We start from the raw sequence: 6,258 nt of genomic DNA, 5'->3' as shown, positions 1-6,258 counted from the left end.
CACGTAAGCCACGTAAAATACGTGGTTTCGACGAGGATGTGACGTAACTGTTTTTGTCGGGTATATAACTTTCTATTAATTAAAATTATTTAAACTAAATTAAACTAAATTAAAAATATTATTATAATTAAATTGTGACCTTTAAATATTCTATAATTTTTAATAATTACATGATATTAATTACATGATGTTAAATTCTAATTATAGTATTAATGAATAAACTTGCTGATGGATTTTCCGATGACCGCGACCAGAAGAACCTAAACAGACAACAAATAGAAAATTAAAATATTATTTTGTATATTATTTTAATAACGTAATATATTATATCGCGCATGTCAATATTTTCAAATAAATGAATACAGTTTTTAAAAATCTACTCATTTATTTGTATTTGCGACAAACGATATAAAATATACGCGAGAAAGCTTTTATAATATGAAATATTAGAACGCTATAAAAAGCGTTGCAATTATAACACGCACGCGCGTACGCGCGTGCGTGTTATAATTGCAACGTTTTTTATAGCGTTCTAATATTTCATATTTTTTGTGTGTGAGTGCGTGTGCATGTGTGTGTATTTGTGTGTATGGCAGGTTCTTAAAATTTAACGTTGAAAAGTGCTCTTTATTGCGATAATCGAGGTTATCCAAGTAGGATGATTAAAAAAGGCGCTGAAAAGTGCCGTTTGCTCTTCTCGAGAGAGATGCGATTCATTCAACGACATATGTCGTCCACTGATCGCGTAGTAGTCCTTCTCCTCCTCCTTCTCCTCTTCCTCTCCTCTTCGTCCTTGTCCTCCTCCTCGTCCTCGTCCTCGTCCTTCTCCTCGTCCTCGTCCTCGTCCTTCTCCTCGTCCTCGTCCTCGCAAGTATAGTTTCCATTATCTAAAGATGTATAAAAAAATTTGTCATGTTACGAAAAATTACAAAAATATTTAAATAAGAAATAAAATCAAAATTTTTACATACACGTTATCTAATCGTCAATAATTTCTCGATCCGTACTTTCGTTCGACTGCTCGTCGTTCCATAGATCGCGTTGAACCCTTGTGCCGCCGCCGTGCGGAATGGTCTTGCGTGATCTGCTCCTGTGTCTCTCCTTGGACATCCTCAAGGCCTCTCGCATTTGCGCTTGGAATTCAGAACGCGTAGGTTTTTCAAAATGTTTATTTTGGCATACACCATCTGAAAAATAAACGCAAATTGCATTATCATTAAGGACACACAAAGTTATATCAACAATGCATAAACAAATATATTCGATTTCGTACCATAAATCGCCGCAACAAAACGAGTATTGTACAATGACCGGTGTCCTTCACGGCCCCACCATGTAAAAGATGACGCGATGATATTCTTCAAACTTTTCTTTAGGCAGATGTTGACAGCTTCTCTCAAATTAAAACCGCCAATGTAACGGAAATAATTCACCTACAACATATCAAAGATTAATAAAATTATATATTGGAATACGAAGAACTAGAAATAAAAAAAAGTACAATTTTTCTTTTCACTTACGGCGTTGGAATATCCATCTTCGTCGATTCTTTCGACGAAGATGGATATTCCAACGCCGTAAGCATTCATGTCCTGACGTGACGCTATAGGGAAAATGGCCGGTTTTCGTGGTGCGCGATGACGATCTTGGACATATTTCAAAATTTTTTCCAGATTAGTATTTATTGATCTGCAAATAAAATATAACGACAAATCAGTACAATGAAAATGTCATTAAATGTATTAATCGATGTGATACTTGCTTCATTTGTGTTTCCATGCGATCTAAGCGTTCGTGTATTTTCCTGTAAACATAAAATAACATTTAAATATTAATGCTTCTATAAGAATATATACATTTTACTAATGTTTTCAAATATATTTTTTACTATAGATATATTTTTAATATTTTATATTTTAATCTATATTTTTAATATTTTTCTATTTTTTAATAACATTAAACTTTATAATAATATAATAACACAAAACTCCTCCCCGGTAAAAATTTTTCATATATAATTAGACAAAACTGATTATATCTAGTTATACAAACTTATATATCAATTTTGTCCATATAAAAACAGATATGCTTATGTATAAATGGATATGAATATATATATATTTGTATATTATTATATAAAGGTATATTTTTATAATGAAAGTAACAAATATAGGTTCTTTTGTTTTTTATTGTTGCGTGCTTGTTACAAATTATTTACTAAGTGTTACATCGCATTTTTATTGTCTTACATTTAACTAGATACAGTACAATATCCTTTGTAATCACTTGTATATATATATATTGATTTCCGACATTGATTTCCGACATTCACCCGACATAAAAAAAAATTATATTCGTATATTTATTTCGAAATTTTATTACTTTTTTAAACTAAGTTTGTTTTTTAAGATGCAGCCTATATGATGATTCTATCTGAAAATTAGCGTTTTTTATAATGGATTAAATGTTTTCTCGTATTTGAAAAACACACTTACCTTGGTGGGACTTGAACTCGGGATCTCTGGATCGTGAGCCAACTGCCTTGAAACAAATTCAGTTTTAAGAAAGTAATAAAATTTCGAAATAAATATACGAATATAATTTTTTTTTTAATGTCAGGTCAATGTCGGACACCAGTTGTCGCGGTATTGCCAACGTTGACCCGTGAGTCGGCATCTGGCAAGAGTCGGCTAACCTCGCTTGGGCCGATGTCGCGCCGCGATCGAATAGTGACAGTCGGTTGCCATGATATCGCCAACGTCGATCCGAGAGTCGGTATCGGGCAAAAGTCGGCTAACCTTGCTTGAGCCGACGTCGCGCCGCGGTCGAATAATGACAGTCAGTATATACCCAGTAAGCAAAATGTTAGCAGGTTGGCAGCAGATTGGCAGCAAATTCGATCAGAATCCCACACCAGAACCGTAGCCATCTGTGTCCGCATTAAGCTTTTGTTTTGGCGACAGAGTCTGTAAAACATAACCTGTAAACACTGTCGGCAGAAACCGAGCAGGATCTGCGCGTGCAATTTGATGTTAGATTGTCAGCAGAAACCGAGCAGAATCTGCGCATGCAACCTGATGGCAAATTGACAGCAGAAACTGCACAAGATTTGCGCTTACTTTTATTAATGTTATATAAATGCAACAAAATTGATTATTACAGGTGCTAAATAAGAATATTATCGGCAAGTTAATTACAATTTTCTTCTAAAATGACATATATGTCATATGTTATATCGTAATATATGTTAATGTAATATATGTTATATCGTAGTTATATCTTATATAGCGAATGACTAATTCAATTTAATTAAATTAATAATAAAGTAAATGATAAAAGTAAATGTAACTTGTAAAACTGGAGATGTAATTTATTTAAATTAAATTCTTGCTTTATGCCTCAAATAGGCAATACATGAATAATTTTCCATTTATCATATTGATTCCAATCAGTTTAATATTCTGAATCTCATCTGTTTGTATCAGATATCAGAAATTAAAGTGATAGAAATTAAAATGATAATTACTATATTTTTAATCTTTTATTCATATTTGCGACTTTATATATATTTCTGACAGAAATTAGATTACGAGAAAGTACAGCTCACATAGCGGTAAGTGAAGGAACTATCGAATCATGCAAACCCTGTTCCGTTTCTGCCGTCAATCTGCTATCAGAGATTGTGTGCGCAGATCCTGCTTGATTTTTGTTATCAATTTGCTATCACATTGCGCCTCACAGATCCTGCTCGGTTTCTGCTATCAATGTGCCGTCAGTTACATCAACAAGTTCTGCTCGGTTTCTATTGACGATCTGTTGTCCAGTTATGTGAACAGATTTTGTTGTATGTCTGCTGGCATGCTGGCAACATGATCGAATATATCAATTCCTCTATGCAAACTGTAGTCTTCCTGCCTTTAAAATTTGTAATGGGTGTTTGACGAAAATCTGTTCTAACAGATTTGGCTATCTGAGTATATATACCTGAAAGCAACAACGAAACGGTTGTAGAAAGCATAATATTAGAAGAAAATTTATTTTACATTTATTTATATCAACAGTGAGATAATTTTATGATTATTTATTTATTGACATCGTATCTAGATCTTTTGCAATGTGTATACATATAAGTATATCCCAATCACAGTTATTAAGCACAAAACAAAATGCTTCACCTACCCGTTGTTCATGAGTGCATTGAGGAAAAGATACATATACATTTCGATCAAAATTTCTCGTTTATATAGAATCGTATACAATTATGCATGATTGTATCTGAACTATATTTGTTACTTATATATATTTATATATATGACGCAAGACTTATATATAATTATATATTAAATTAACAGAAATCCATATATAATTATACATAAAATATTGTGAACATTATATACAGGGTGACCCATTTTAACTTAGGCAGCCAAATAACTCGAAAAATAAGCAAGATAGAGAAAAATGTTTTAGACAAAAGTTGTATGGTTTCGAGGGGGCCATAAGATGGTATCATTGGTTTGACCTTGAAGAGTCATTTGAAGGTCACGTGAAGGTCACTTCAATTTTTTTAAATGGAATATCCTATATATTTTTGTACATTCTTGTAGCTCATCTCGAGAGCTTTCCAAAACACTATAATTAAGTACATTTTCGTTAAGTACTTTTTGAGTTATGAGGCTTGAAATAATTTCTTAATTTTACATAAACCGTAAAATATCTTGTAAAATATTCATTTTTCGATTACCTTACCTTAATAGTTTTATGTACAAAATAATGAGAGGAATCAATTGGTGTAAAGAAAACACATAGTTGTTTCGAAGAAAAAATATGTAATTTGCAATTAACAATTCCATATTTTTTCTTAAAAACAACTATGTGTTTTCTTTACACCAATTGATTCCTCTCATTATTTTGTACATAAAAGTATTAAGGTAAGATAATCGAAAAATGAATATTTTACAAGATATTTTACGGTTTATGTAAAATTAAGAAATTATTTCAAGCATCATAACTCAAAAAGTACTTAACGGAAAGGTACTTAATTATAGTGTTTTGGAAAGCTCTCGAAATAAGCTACAAGAATGTACAAAAATATATAGGGTATTCCATTTAAAAAAATTGAAGTGACCTTCACGTGACCTTCAAATGACTCTTCAAGGTCAAACCAATGATACCATCTTATGGCCCCCTCGAAACCATACAACTTTTGTCTAAAACATTTTTCTCTATCTTACTTATTTTTCGAGTTATTTGGCTGCCTAAGTTAAAATGGGTCACCCTGTATAAGTATGCAAAATGCGCACTTATACAGGGCGATCCTGAAAAACGATCCGTCTATAAAATGACATATTTCTGACACCATTCTAAGACAATTTTTCCTTTACCAAAATTTGATTTGAAGCGTAGTTTTTGAATTATGAGCAAAAATAGTTAGTAAATCACGCGTCGGGTACAGAAGGCAGGCAGGAGCGGCGCGGCGTGCCGCGAGCGCGGGCGCAGCTGACCGCCCGACGGGTGATTATCACCGCATGAGTCGCTAACTATTTTATCTTATAACATAAAATTATGCTTTAAATAAAATTTTGGTAAAGAAGAAAATGTCTTAGAATTACGTCAGAAATACGTGTTGCTTAAAATAACGTTATTTTAATAATGAAAAGTTGTTCCGGATCGCCGGCCGTCCGACGTTGCAATCAGCTGATTGCTACACGCGATGTGTGTATGGCGGAGTGTGTGCGTAAGAGAGAGAGAGAAAGAGAGAGAAAGAGGGAGAGAGGGAGGGTAGGAGGGACAGACATTCATACACACGCACGCACTTTTTTTCTCGCTCTCTTTCTCTCTTTTACGCAACACTCATACACTCTCTCATTCAGTCTCTCACTCACACTCTCTCGATCACTCACTCACTCACTCACCTGCTTACTCACTTGCTCATTCACCTTGTAGCAGCGTAGCGAATCTTCATGCTATGTATTGTTGTATCTGCTGCACGGTTATGATTGCTAGAGATGCGCGACACATTGAAATTTTTTCGATTATTAGTCTCACACTCGATTGACACAATACAGATTACGCGATAACGAGTTTACTGTTTATTCACTCACTATTGATTTATCGATACCAAAAATTACTTTCAAAGAAACGCGAATGCAAACAGCACATGACTCGACGTGAAGCGACGGACCGCGGAGACTGCGCGACCACAAGAGTTATGTTGCCAGAAACGCGACACGCGACATCTAACAAACGACTTGCGCGTGG

At 33.9% G+C, this 6,258-nt stretch overlaps 1 long non-coding RNA gene across 2 annotated transcripts; it reads right to left on the bottom strand.

The window, feature by feature from the left end:
- Window positions 1-537: 537 nt before the first annotated feature.
- Window positions 538-1,559, bottom strand: LOC145966132 (uncharacterized). Of its 2 annotated transcripts, XR_014436970.1 has the most exons (4): window positions 1,502-1,559; window positions 1,274-1,433; window positions 972-1,187; window positions 538-887 (listed from the first exon to the last, which is right to left on the bottom strand). It is a non-coding gene; the product is annotated as an uncharacterized LOC145966132 (long non-coding RNA). The 2 variants fall into 2 exon arrangements; XR_014436969.1 differs by lacking the exon at window positions 1,502-1,559 and having other exon boundaries at window positions 1,274-1,490.
- Between the last annotated feature and the right edge of the window lie 4,699 nt (window positions 1,560-6,258).

This window comes from Camponotus vicinus, unplaced genomic scaffold, assembly GCF_025532165.1.
Source record: "Camponotus vicinus isolate PSW18456_S1 unplaced genomic scaffold, iyCamVici1.0 SCAF_2, whole genome shotgun sequence".
Lineage (NCBI taxonomy): Eukaryota > Metazoa > Arthropoda > Insecta > Hymenoptera > Formicidae > Camponotus > Camponotus vicinus.
Note: the sequence above shows the minus strand (reverse complement) of the source record. Positions and strands in the feature narration are given on the sequence as shown.